The sequence below is a fragment of the Zonotrichia albicollis genome, chromosome 6 (genome assembly GCF_047830755.1).
Source record: "Zonotrichia albicollis isolate bZonAlb1 chromosome 6, bZonAlb1.hap1, whole genome shotgun sequence".
Taxonomy (NCBI): Eukaryota; Metazoa; Chordata; class Aves; order Passeriformes; family Passerellidae; genus Zonotrichia; species Zonotrichia albicollis.
This window is the reverse complement of record NC_133824.1, coordinates 17431850-17444829: the sequence shown is the minus strand read 5'-3', so window position 1 is coordinate 17444829 and position 12980 is coordinate 17431850. Positions and strand designations below refer to the sequence as shown.

Sequence of the window (12980 nt, the reverse complement as noted above, 5' to 3'; positions counted from 1 at the left end):
TCTGGAGTTTATTTTGAGGATGCTGGGATATTCAGATGGGGCCTTACTGTTCCACAGTTTTAATTGATCCAAGATTTCATTACAAACTTCCCTGTCAATGGGGCACACCTAGGACCCAGCCTTTCTCTGCTATTTAATCCATGTTGTTCCTGACAAAAGTAGAGCTCTGGAATTCTGTATATGCACCTATGCATGTTACAAGTAAATCCCATTTGATTTTGCAATCTACTGTCCAGCATACACATATGTAAAGCTTATGGGGTTTTTTTAGGAATAAAAGGTATAGTTCCTGTGGTGAATATGAGTCTGTATGGTTTACAATGGTGTTTCACTTAAAAAGTGTCATACTATTTGCTATCAAGCTTGACACAATACTAAATGATGAATGTTTATGCTCAGTCAAAACATATTTTTCTAGTTTGCCCAGAGAAAGCATGATGACATGCAAGAGACAGAAACTTACACTGTAGTTCTAGGTTTGTTGTTTCAGGCAGTCATAGCCAGTTAAAAGCAAATAATGTTCTTCCCTTCATACCTCCAGCCAGGATGTGTCTGTCTTTCCTGGAAAATGACAAAAAATGACACAATATTTTTGCTATCTGATGAGGCAAAATCTCCCAGTAAGTAAATAGGAATTTGCTACACTGTGTGATTATTTATTTTTATGTCCAAGTGCAATGATCAAGAACTAAATTTTTAAGCTATGCAAAATTTTGTATGTGCAACAATTGTTAAATGAGAGCATTGGGAAGCTATTGATAACAATCTAGTTTCCTGTGCCAGCAAAAGAATCAGAGATTTCTTATTTACAGTTGTGACCCATGTGTCTACCTGTATCACTGCAGTTTTTGATCTTTGTGCATGAGCTGAGACTGTGAGGACTGGAAGCAGACCCAGCAGCACATCTCAATCTGCAGAGCTGTGTGTCTGTGCCTGCACCGTGCCATCCACCTGCAGCAGCAATGGCAGGCACAGCACAGGTACAGATCCTTTGTATGTGGAAGAATAATGGATTTTTGGACAGTTTACAGAAAGCACTGCATTTGGAAAAGAAATACTCCCTGTGTTTAAAGTTAAGCAAGATACTGTAATATAGAACAGCTGTTAAGAGCTCTCTCAGCAGGACAAGCTGTGCTGAGCTACGATGGGTGGATGTGGAGGCTGAATTGCCACAAGGCAGCTGCAAATGTGAGAGCTGGCAGGGAGTTTGCAGAAGAGCCACTTGAGCACAAGCGCTGCTTCACATCCAGTGCTCTGAGGCACACTTGTGTTTGATGTCCTGCCTTGGAGCAGTGCTGCTGTGTAGCAGGTATGTCCTGCCTTGCTTCTCTGAGGGCAAGGCTGGGATTTTTTGTCATGACCTGGCTATTTCTCTCAAGGTTGGGACTGCCCCCTGGACCTCAGTGAGGTAAACCACTCACACTGCTAGCAGTGAGTGCTAGGGAACAAAGCTAGGGAAAAACAAATGCCTTCTTAATTCTCCTAAGGTGGTGATACCCAGCTAATACACTAAAAAGAAGGATTTAAGAGAAGTGACAAGTGGTTGGCACTTGTCTAACCTATTACTTTTAAACACTACAGGATAATCTGTTTGATTGGAAAGCGTTAGAACTCACTTCCTAAGGAGCTCCCGGTGGCAATCAGTACAAAAGTAAAAACCACCCAAATTGTCTCTCTTGAGAGCCTGACATGAATGAGAAACATGCCCTGATGTTTGCATGTGTGAGACCACAGCAAGAAAGACTGAACAAGGTAAATATTCATGCTCAGGCTTATAGTTTCTTTCATCAAGTTATTAATTCCCTTTAAGAAAAAGTTGAGTTCAGATGTAAAAAGCAAAAGCAGAATCTGTTTTTAAAATGCTACTGAAATTTGAGTGAAGCTTCCATTCAACTGCAGCAAGAAATGCAGCCTTATGATATTAGGAGTACATTCTCTCTGCATCGCAAACAAATCTGGAATACATTTCTTTGGGTGTTGTTAAAATGAGAGTTTGGAGGAAAGATAATGACTGTACACTAGATCAATCTCAGCCTCTAGAGCAGACATTTCTAATTTCCATGAAATTAAGTTATGGAAGGTTAAAATGTTGCTTGAATGATGAATAATACATGCTTCAAATATCCTGCATGCATGTTTCATCACATGAGCCAAATGCTGTGGAGATTTCAAATTAAAATTATCATCCTGGTTTTTTCTCTCTACACTTCATCTTCAATACAAATTAATTAGTTTTGCCTTGCTTGCCCTTTTGTTAAGAGCTTTGAATGCTATAAATAGAGTTCCATGCTTAATGTCCGGATGTAAACTATTATGGTGATTGAGAATGTATTTCCAAATTCTTTAGAGTAACTCTTATGGTATGCTAGTAAGATACTAAAATATTAATTAACTAGATTAAACATTGCCCATTATTTAGAAGCTTGTATAACAGAATTTATTTCATCTAGGATGAAGTTTAAATTCCCAGTATCCATGACAAACCCAAATATTTTGCATCCATCCCTTGCATCCTCTCTAAGGCCACTACTGAAACCTTTATAATGATAACATTATGGTCACCAAGTCCAAACTTTGAATGGAAATCCATGAAAGAAGAATTTGCAGTGCCTAAAATAGGGTATGTTTGCTAGACACAAACTTCTTTGAGAAATATGACTTTTAGCATCTGGTGAAGTGCCTTTTTTCAGCCATGTAGGTGTCTGCAGATATAAAGTGTTCTACTTGTATGTCCATAATTGTGGATCTGGAGCCACACATTTCCTTTATGTACACAAAACAAAAGGGCTTCCTCTTTCTATCTCAATCACCACTTATGTCTCTGGTCATATTAAAACTACAAATAAAGTCAATCATGCTCCTGGTGAGAGGAAATGTGGTGGTGATAATTACATATCCATTGAATTTCTGTTGCTCTTCTAGAGAGGACAGAAATTGAGTGACAACCTAAATGTATTGTAACAATGCACTGAGAAAACAAGTGCAGCTGACATGTCACCCACAACAAATGCACTGTCCTCAACATAATGGATAGGATTTAAACACTTCCTAGCATATTAGATAGAGCTTGTCACAATTTTTTCCCCTGATATCTGGGTTAGGCTTATGACACAGTCATATGGTACCTAATGGACATAAATATGTGTTGGAAAGATGTCAGATACTCACACCCCAAAAATGTGTTAATGCAGGCAGATTTCAGAATTATCTAATCTGACTCCAGGGAGAAGCATCCTTTTGGGAAGATGCTCACATTTTAGTGAATATAAAATGTCTGCCTTTCCCTTTAAGCAGAGTGTATAGCAGTGAAAACATATCATATACCTGTCTTGGACAGCCTTGCTGCTCACATATTGCCTTAAAGTCAAAGTGGATGTGAACTTAAATCTGTTTTCCTGTACAGTGTAAAAAGTAAGAAGAAATATAAATTGAAAAAGCAAAGAGAAACATTTCACCCCCTCAACAATCACAAGTTAATGATAAGGAAGACTCGAGTTACTATGGATTTCCTCCTAGGTATCAGTTTTATAACTGAATTTTCACCTTTACCTTTCTTTCACCCTTATCCTCTTCTACCCTTACCACAGTCTTGGCACTAGTCCAGGGGTCCTGTTTTCCTTCTCATTGTTTGGAAACTTCTTTCTCCTCAATGACGGACATACTTTTCAAATCTTTATGTCTTTCCTTCTCTGCAAGGAAGTTAATAAATTTACATTTTCTTGGATGGACAGAGATGGCAGCTGGCTCTCTATGAGAAAGACTGTGATTTGATTAGCTGTGGACAGAAGCTAGAAGAGGTGAGAAAGGAGGAAATGAATCTGAGAGAAAAAGATGTGAAAGATTTGAAGAAAAGAGGACTCAGGGAAGAGAATGGTATCCTTCATCACCATGACTCAGAAGACACCTAAGCCAGTACTGATCTTTCCAAGTATGTCAGGAAGAAGATAATTTAATAACTGGGGGGTTGCAATAAAACTTTTGTCTTGTATGCACTGGCCTTAAGTGTTTGTGTACTTAGCACTTTTAACTCAGCATAGGATTGTCCCTACTGCTCTACACAAAAGCAAACAGGCTTTTGGACTCAGGCCTTAGATCCGTTTCAAAGGTTTTATTTCAAGGCTGACTGAAAGCTGACTGATACTTTCTGGCACCTTGTTTAGTCGGAGTGTCTCTGATTTCTCTGTCTGTCCTTAGACTGTATACCAAAATACTACACATATTGTATAGTATAGACAGGCAGTTTAGAAGGAAATAGTTAATTTTCTAGGCCCTTATCTGGATTTGTCTTCAATGTTTCACTCTGTTCTCAGCAGTCTTGTGATCATTGTACAGCTGAAAAATATGTGACTGCTTTTGCTACACAAACAGTAAACATTAACTACAGTAGATTGAAACATATAAAACAGGCATAAAATGCATCAGCACTTTCTCCCTGCTGAATTCTTAGTGCTGCCAAAAGTAGAAAACGAGAAGTGTCACCACTACTAGCTGTCATCCCCTGGCTCTAGTGAGCAATACTGACACTTTTCTGGATGCCACTTCTATTTTCCTATATTCCTAGACAGTATGTATTTCCTATATATTCCTATATAGTAAGGAAAATGTACAGCTACACAGTCTAGGGGGAAAATGCATTTTCAATGGAAGGTGAACTACTCCCTGCCTCTTCTGCAGCTACTTCAAGCATGATAGCTCTCATGTATAAGCATCTCATTTACTTTCTGAAAGTAACACCCAGCGATGACAGCCTCAATCAGTCTCCTGCAATGGCAAGATAGAGCACCAGCAAACTGGGTTTCACAGATTTTTCTGATTGTGGTCAAGACTATACATGCTGGCAACACACTGAAATGTTTAAAAGAGCAAGAAAAAAAATTAAATGAATCTACATTTGTTTGTTTCTTTCTTTTAAACATGAAGGAAATGAGTTTCTGAGTGCAGGTGTAAGCCAGTATCATTATTGACTTCAGTAGAACTGTTGTCAGTTGCAGTCAAAATCAAAGGCTCCTGGAAAGATGTTTATGCATCTGGTTCCCATTACAGCACAAAAACAGATGTGTCAGTGCCCTTAAATCTATTTTTTATGCTTTAAAAACTGAAGAGGCAGGGTCCTTCTGAAGTATTTTTACTTTCATGACATGGATCCTGTACAAAGCAAAGGAAAAATCAAACGTTTTGAAAATCAATATTGCAAACAGCAAATACATTAGCTTTAAGTGTTTTCCTGCAATGTTGCAATGTAGAGATTTTTTAGGACAGTGATCTATTTCATTTTTGTCTTTAAAGGAAAAAATGCCAACATCTGTCAGGCTTAAAACAATTTTTTTTTTTTATTATCAATTTCATAACAAACACATGTAGAAATCCTTTTGATTATCTTGCCTAGAGCCTTCCTTTGAAGGTCACCTGGAGAGGAGATGATCTGGAGTTACACATGCACACACACATGCACTTTGCCTACCAAACAGGCCTCCCTACTCTGGGTATAGGGGTCATTAATGGTCTAAATCTTTGTGCCACATTGAAAAGTACTTTGATTCCTCTGTACTTTTGATAAATTACTGCTCCTTTCTCAACCCTGCACCATAAGTGATGCCAGTAGTTCAGGGTCTGATTTGCTTGCCAGCTTCTTTCCCTTTCCACCCCCACAAAACAGCCTTTGGATTTTCCAGCTTCATGCTTCATTTACATGAGAAACCGACATTTTAGAAAGTAATTGGAAAAAGTGTATTTAAAAATAATCCAACAAGGCAGACAGTCTCATTAGAGTTGCTCCAGGCTGTGCCATAATGGCCTGGAAATCACTTATACACAACTCTGACTCTGCTTGAGGAGGAACTAATCTAAAGACACACTTTATTTGGTTTTAAATGCAGCTTTCTTAGTGAAAGTCAGTTTGGGCTGTCAAAGAAATAATTGCAAATTCTTTCCAGTTCCTAGCAATCATTATTACTTACTGTTTCTCTTTCTCTTTTCTTTTGTAGCATTTTACATGACCTAAAGCACTCAGAACAGCTTTCAAAAGTCATGGATGAAGACTGATGAGTATATTATTGTCTAGAAAAGTGGAATTGAGGTTAAGGGACTTGCTGAGGAAAGCATCACAAGTAGTAGATCTGAAAATGAAACTGAGATCCTTGGATAGTTGTTCTGTATTCATTTGTCCTAAATTACAGTGATATTTTCAAGGATATGCGTTATAGCTCCATTCAAAAGCATATTGATGTAATAAGACAATTTCTAAGTACCCTCAACTAAGTGGCAGATTTTGCTGTGGGCTCATGATGATTGTGGAGAGGTCTACAAAGATGATTAAGGAACTGGAACATGTCACTCAGGAGGACAGGCTGAAAGAGTCGGGCCTGTTCAGCCTCAAGAAGAGGTAACTGAGAAGCAACCCAGCCAGTGTATACATATATCTGAAGGGAAGGCAGCAAGAGGATGGATCCAGGCTCTTCTCCATGACAACAAACAATAGGACAAGAGGCAACCAGCAGAAATTAATGCACAGAAAATTCCATCTGACTATGAAGAAGGACTTCTTTATCGTGCAGGTGACTGAGCACTGTATCAGATTGCCCAGAGAGACTGCGGAGTCTCTCACTGAAGATATTCAAGAACTGTTTGGAACACACAACTCTGTGCCATGTGCTCTGGGATGAACCTCCTTGAGCAGGGAGTTGAACCAGATGACCCCCTGTGCTCCCTTCCAACCTTATCCAGTCTGTGATTCTGTGATTCTCATATGGGGTAGGGTTCATTAGGGCTCTAGCTTTGTCCTCTCCAAAACTGCATGCTTACTCTAAGCTGGCTGCCCAAGATCCCTGTCTGTTCAGTGAGGAAAGCAGGCATTTCCAGGCACTGGCTCACCCTGCTCTAGAACACCCATGCTGGTGTGCCAGCTCACACCGTGGGGCACCCACCCTGACTGCAGTCCAGACTGTGGACTTGCAGACTGGAGTCCTGAGGGCGTTTCTGTCCCAAATATAAATTTGCTATAGACCACATTTCAGCTCTTTCTAATGCTATTCCCTTTCCACAGTGGCAGGCTGCTGCTCAGCACTTTGGGACAAAACTGCTAGATTACAAACACAATTCAAATTTCTGGAGGAATGAAAACCTTGAGTTATGTGCAATTAACACTCAAAATTAATTTCATCATTTTAAGAATAAGAGATAGTGCAATGCATATGAGCGCCTCCAAGAACAAAAAATTCCCAAAGATATAGTGGGACCAATTTCAGCAGTAAGGAAAGTGTCATGTCCAGTTTTCATAAATCTGAGCAGTTACAAATGTCTTTCAGGCTTATGCAGCATGGTTGGCTTTGGCTGAAATTATAATGATACATTAAGTAAACTGTATTTCCACACTGCAGAGGAACAAGACATTGTTTTTCAGAAAGTACAAACACAGCAGAAAAAACCACAGAGTGAGATTTTTGTCTGGAGAGAGTTTCCCATCATAACAAATTTTTCTGAAGGTTTATGAGGACATGAATTTGCTCACAGTATATCAGGCTTCCCATCAATGAGCCTGATATTTGTTGGTTTTTTACCATATCTTTTCATATGTTGTTTTCCTCATATACTTATACATACTTCTACATATACAATGGCTTCTCAAATTTATACTTCAAAATTCAATTTTATTAATTAAACCTAAAGGTTTTTGAAATTAACTTAAAGTGTTTAGGATCTAAAAATTAATCTTAAGGAAAAAGCTCTCAAGAGGGAGACTTTTTTTTTTGGTGGCTTTACACCTAATCTTGGACTTGCTGGACCTTTGATCCATGCAGAAATGCAGAGTTGTCTAATTTCTTTTGAAACTGATATGAGGCACTAATATATTTTAAGGTCTGGACCTCTAACACAATGCAGTACTTGCAGGCTGTTGTTTGCTGAAGGCAAACCAACCTTTTTCCTTTTAATTTTCTCTTGCTTCATTGTGCTGTGCTACAATTGCTTCAGCAGTTTGCCATGCAGAGCTCCTAAGGCTTCACTTCTTATTGAAGCTGTGCATGGAATTTCTGACCAAGGAAACATGTTTCTTCTAGTGGAAACTCCAGGCAGACAGAAGTGTAGTACCTGATACTGGATGTTGCTGAAACAGATCTGTAAAGCAGAAGAGTATTCTCTCCAAGAAGGGGAGAATGAATAGTGCTGCCACAAGCCTAGGGAATCTACATTTCTTGTTAAAACAGCAGACTGCTGGCAGCTAGCCTGCATATTATAGCCAGCTGGTTGGCAGCCACAGGCATAATCTCATTTCACAATAAATTTGAACATTTTGAAGTTTTCTGTTTAACTCAAGTCATTAAATCATCCCTTTTTTCTGAACAAAATAGACACCTTTCAGGTCTCCTGGTCTGAAATTACATTTGCTTAGGGTTTTCTCATTTAATTGCATCTTCTGCATTAAAATATAAGGGCTGAGAGTCTTGTTTTTGTTATTTGTGCATGATTTAATTTTAGTTACTACCAAAACACATCACTTCAGACATATCTGGCAAAAACAGGTGTTTTACTGTCGAAACAAATATCAACTTCAATTTTCCAGACTGTAATGGATATTTAAGATGGGGGGACAGCGTAATTTTATTTGCTGATGAGGGTATCTTGTGCTGGTCAGAGCAAGGCTAAGACTGTAAGCTGTCAGAAAAGATATCATTGCTTAAACCATATTTCAGTTGTCATGAGCTGACTGTATATCTCCAACAGAGCCCTTCAAGATTATTATAAATATGATAGCCTGAGCCCTGATTTGCCTTCCTCATTCCCTTCACAGGCTCTTCTTTCTCTTCTCCTCTTTTTGCTCTCCATCAGCTCCTCAGTAGTTACCTGAATGTGAGGGGCTGCCTCCAGCTATGCAGAGTCTGGTTAAATAACAAAGAAACTTCTCTGTATCTAATTCGCCTGATAAATGTCACAGTGCTCTGTTTAGAAAAAGAAGTGAGCACTGCAACTTTGAATTCTGTTTCTGGAGGCCTGTGTTTTACATAGCCACATATCCTATTTATCCCAGGCTATGGTTTTGCTCTCCTGGGTTACAAATACATGTGTGCAGCTACACATGTATCCAGTACCTGAAGACTTTTGTTTTACCACTGCCACTTAGACTGTAAAGTTGTGATTTGTGACTTTGCCTTATTAAGAATGGGAGACTCATAAAAGAAAAGCTACTTGCTGGTACATACTTACTATTAGTGTCATGCACACTTAGAGCATCCTGTAAAGTATGCAGCATTACTTTTCCACTTTATGATTGTCAGATCAACAAAGATGTACATAAGGTATTGCATGTGTTTTCACTGTCACTTCCTTTGATGCAGCCATCCCTGAGAATAGTATTTGTCCTGGTAAAAGTAGAAAGAAATTAAATGTCATGGAACAAACAAATTACCAGATAATGCAGAGCTCTTTTGCAAAACTGAACTTTACATTTAGCAGTGTCACTTCCTTGTGTTTTAAGAAGGCCTGGCTGCTTCTGGAAGATAGTGTTACCATAAGGCCCCACTGCTGCCCCTCCCATCCATGCTCTCATATCTGTGTGCAGAAACTGGGGCTCCTCATGAGCTTTGCCCAGCCTCAGGTTCATAACTAAGCTCCTCTTTCTTCCTTTCTGCTCCCTGGAGGGCTGCAGGGCATGGCCAGGGCAGTGCGTGACTGTGATGCACAGGCAGGGATTTGGAGGAAAGGGAGGTTCAGAGGCTGTGGCTGTGTGAGTGCCAGTACAGAAGCTCTTGTTCCAGAAGGGGGTGGGAGGCCTCCTAAACAATCAGGTTTGGGAGATGAGGAGTAAAAGCAGCAAATATTCTGAGCAATGCTGGCAACAAATAGCTCCTCCTGGGGAAAACCCCCCAAACATTTCACAGAGCCCTTCCTTGGATCTCCCTGCTCCAAAGTAAGGCAGGAAAAAATCAGTTTTGCATTTCAAAAGAGTACGAAATTACAAAGTTCTCACCCTTTATGCTAAAATGGACTGTGAAGCCCTAATTGTCACAGTTAATTAGTACCAGAGGGTGCTGACTCGAGATTTTTGAGAAGTTTGCACTACTTTTGATCACATGTAATCTCTCCTTCCTTTTCTTGAGACAATAAAAATACAATTCCAAAACAGATTTCATCTTAGATGAGCAACAGAAACTTTGTTCTGAAAACGTCCATTTGTGTGGTTTTGATCACACAAACACTTTTCCTCAAACTTCGTTAAATTGGAAGTTCCATTGCTATTTCTGTCAAAAGAAGTTTTAATCTTTACCCATTGTTGTTTACATTGTCTAAATGTCTTTTTCATTGATAAACCCCTTGCTTATATGTTTGTTCTGTTACCCTAATTTCTTCCTTGACAATTCTTCATTATTGATCTTATTTTTCTTGTCTATTTTTTTTCTCCCAATTTTGTCCTCTTAGCGACTGTGTCTTCAAATTCTAAAAATGCCTACAAATATTTTGAAATTGTGATGGTGCTTCAGTGCAGCTTATTTTACATGAAAAGGTTAGAATATTGTCTTCAGGAAAGTAGATTAAGAGAAAAAAGAAAGCCAGTTGTAATTCTAGAAAACTTCTATTGGAACAAATATTTTTAAGGAAAAAATTAAAATACCTGGGTCTTTTCAGTTTGCCAGTAAGCACTAGAATACAAAACCTAGTCTGTGTGTACATATTAGCATAGAACAACATTTTGACTAATTTCCAGTATATTTGTATGTGCAGTTTAATCACATGATATATTAATTATACTGATATTATACTGAGTATTGTTTTTACATTAGTTTACTTGCAGTACTGATTTTATAGCAACATAAATACCAGTGAGATTGGAGGAAACAATAATCACGCTATTTTTGCTGTGGGCTGTCTAATTGCTTTTGTTTAGTATTTATTTAATTAGATTTTTCCTCTAAAATACATGGGCTTTATGACACAGTTGGCTGTCAGTGTCTTCCTTAGAAATATTTTATTAGTAAACAGATCAGGAAATTTTAATTTTTTTTTCAATAAAGCTGGATCAGTCATGAGAAATGGACCAGGGGAACAGAAATTGATGTCAAGCTTCTTCTCCAAATATATTTTTGTTCAAAAGTGACATTTATTTTAGAACAGTAGGGTAAGATGTTCAAAGCAATATGTAGTGGAAATCACAGCAATATCACTTAAATCCACAGAGAACACACAAGATAATGGAGCAAGTAATACCAATGGCCCAGTTTGAAGCCTGTTAAACTCAAATGTTCTTGCCATTGCCTTCAGCGAGCTTGGAATCAGAAATGCATTTCTTTTGCCATCTCTTCACATTTTAAAACATGGTATTTTGTTGTGAAAGATATAATCACAAAAAAAACCAAACTCAAACATTACCCTCTCTCCTTTTCCCACTGCTGTGTCCCTGAGCTGACCCAGACAGAGAAGGGAATATGTGGCTCTCACTGCCTGTGTGCCCTGTGGGCTCAGCTGCTGGCATGGACAGCTGATCTTGCACATGAGCACCAAGTGAATGGCTGATAAATGGGGAATTTTCACCAGAGTTCAGTGGTGCAAGGCTGGAGTGATTTCATTGGGAACAAATGCTGATGTCTGACCTGGAGACTGCTCAGACAGCCCATCCTATAGAACTGGCAGTCAGGATACACATTTAAGTCAATGCAGAGTCTGGCTAATAAGTGGTGGTTCCATGGTCTCAAATCCCTCACCTGCATTCTGGACTTTGACCTCTTGACTACAGAAGGTGCAACTGGAGTCACTAAATTTGGAAAGGGGTCATGATTAATGCAGGGAGAGTGCACAATGTCCAAGAGTTAGCATGAACATGATCTATATGTGTTGACTGTGTGTACACAGTGGTGGTTTAGAATTCTCAGAGATTTATTATGAAAACCAGCAGCATTCAGTCATGGGGAAAGATATTCTGCATTCAATAAAAGCTTGAGATAGCTAATAACATGGTTTCATTTGCCCAACACTTCATTTCTGAGCTTCTTGACATTTTCTCCTTTTAACTTTGCTTTCATCTTTAATTTCAGCAAGAGGGAGAACCCATGCTTCACTGCAGAATAGAAAATAAAATGAAATGTAGATTAGCATTAAGCTATTTCTCTTTGCCCCTTTCCTTTTCATCCCCCATGGTTTTAAACTGCAAGTAGCCCCCAAATGTTTTAAATATATTTAAATAAAATTGTCTGTATCAGACTACTTACCAGCTGAGCCTGCACTTCCCTCATGCATTCATCAAACTTACCATTTTACCAACTACTCTTTAATAACATTTACCTGCCAGATGGACAACAACACAGATGTAAGGTAGTGAATGGAGGAAAAAAGATTTCTCTGAGGGCAGAGTCCTCTTTGAAATTATTAAAACTAATATGTCACCCTCTTGGGTAAAACCTGTTAGACACACTCTTCTTACAACAGAGATCAGTGAAACCCTCCTAACAACGGTGTGTGTTTTTGTTGTGGAGCTAACTGAATCCTTTGCTTGTACTTTTCTACATGCTGAGCCCACACAGCACTTGTTCTTCCCAGTGTCAGGGCTTTATTGCATAACCCCAGCACCCTGTATTCTACCTGTTTTCCTCTATATCATCTCTTCTACAGCCTTTATCACCACACTATTTGAGTACCATTCACCAGTGCATTAAGCATTGTACCTGCCATCTGTCATGTGTTTGTCCTCTGATCCTCTCTGTAGGGAGTGTAATGTGCTCAGTAAGGTGCCCTGTTTTGATAGGATTTTTGTTGGAATAGATTTTTTACGAGTGTGTAAAAATAGACAAAAACCTGCCCTGACCTTAGAGCAGATAAGGAAGTCAGTGATGCGCTCAGTTCCCAGTTCATGGGGAATTCATGCCACAGAATGGACCAGCTCCTGAGACTGCAGAGTTTTCCTGAGAGAGGAAACCTTGCACTTGTGGGAGGTGCTGTTGGGCTTTTCCAAATCTCAGTAGATATTTTATATAACCTAGGTCCAGACCAAAAGGAGC

The 12980-nt window shown here is 39.0% G+C and overlaps 1 long non-coding RNA gene across 1 annotated transcript in view; it reads right to left on the bottom strand.

The window, feature by feature from the left end:
- Positions 1 to 489: 489 nt before the first annotated feature.
- The window catches only part of LOC106629449 (uncharacterized), a 69898-nt gene continuing 57407 nt past the window's right edge, over positions 490 to 12980 (bottom strand). Inside the window, exon 3 of the long non-coding RNA XR_012580734.1 lies at positions 490 to 561. This is a non-coding gene — a long non-coding RNA (uncharacterized LOC106629449). The remainder of the gene's footprint in view (positions 562 to 12980) is intronic.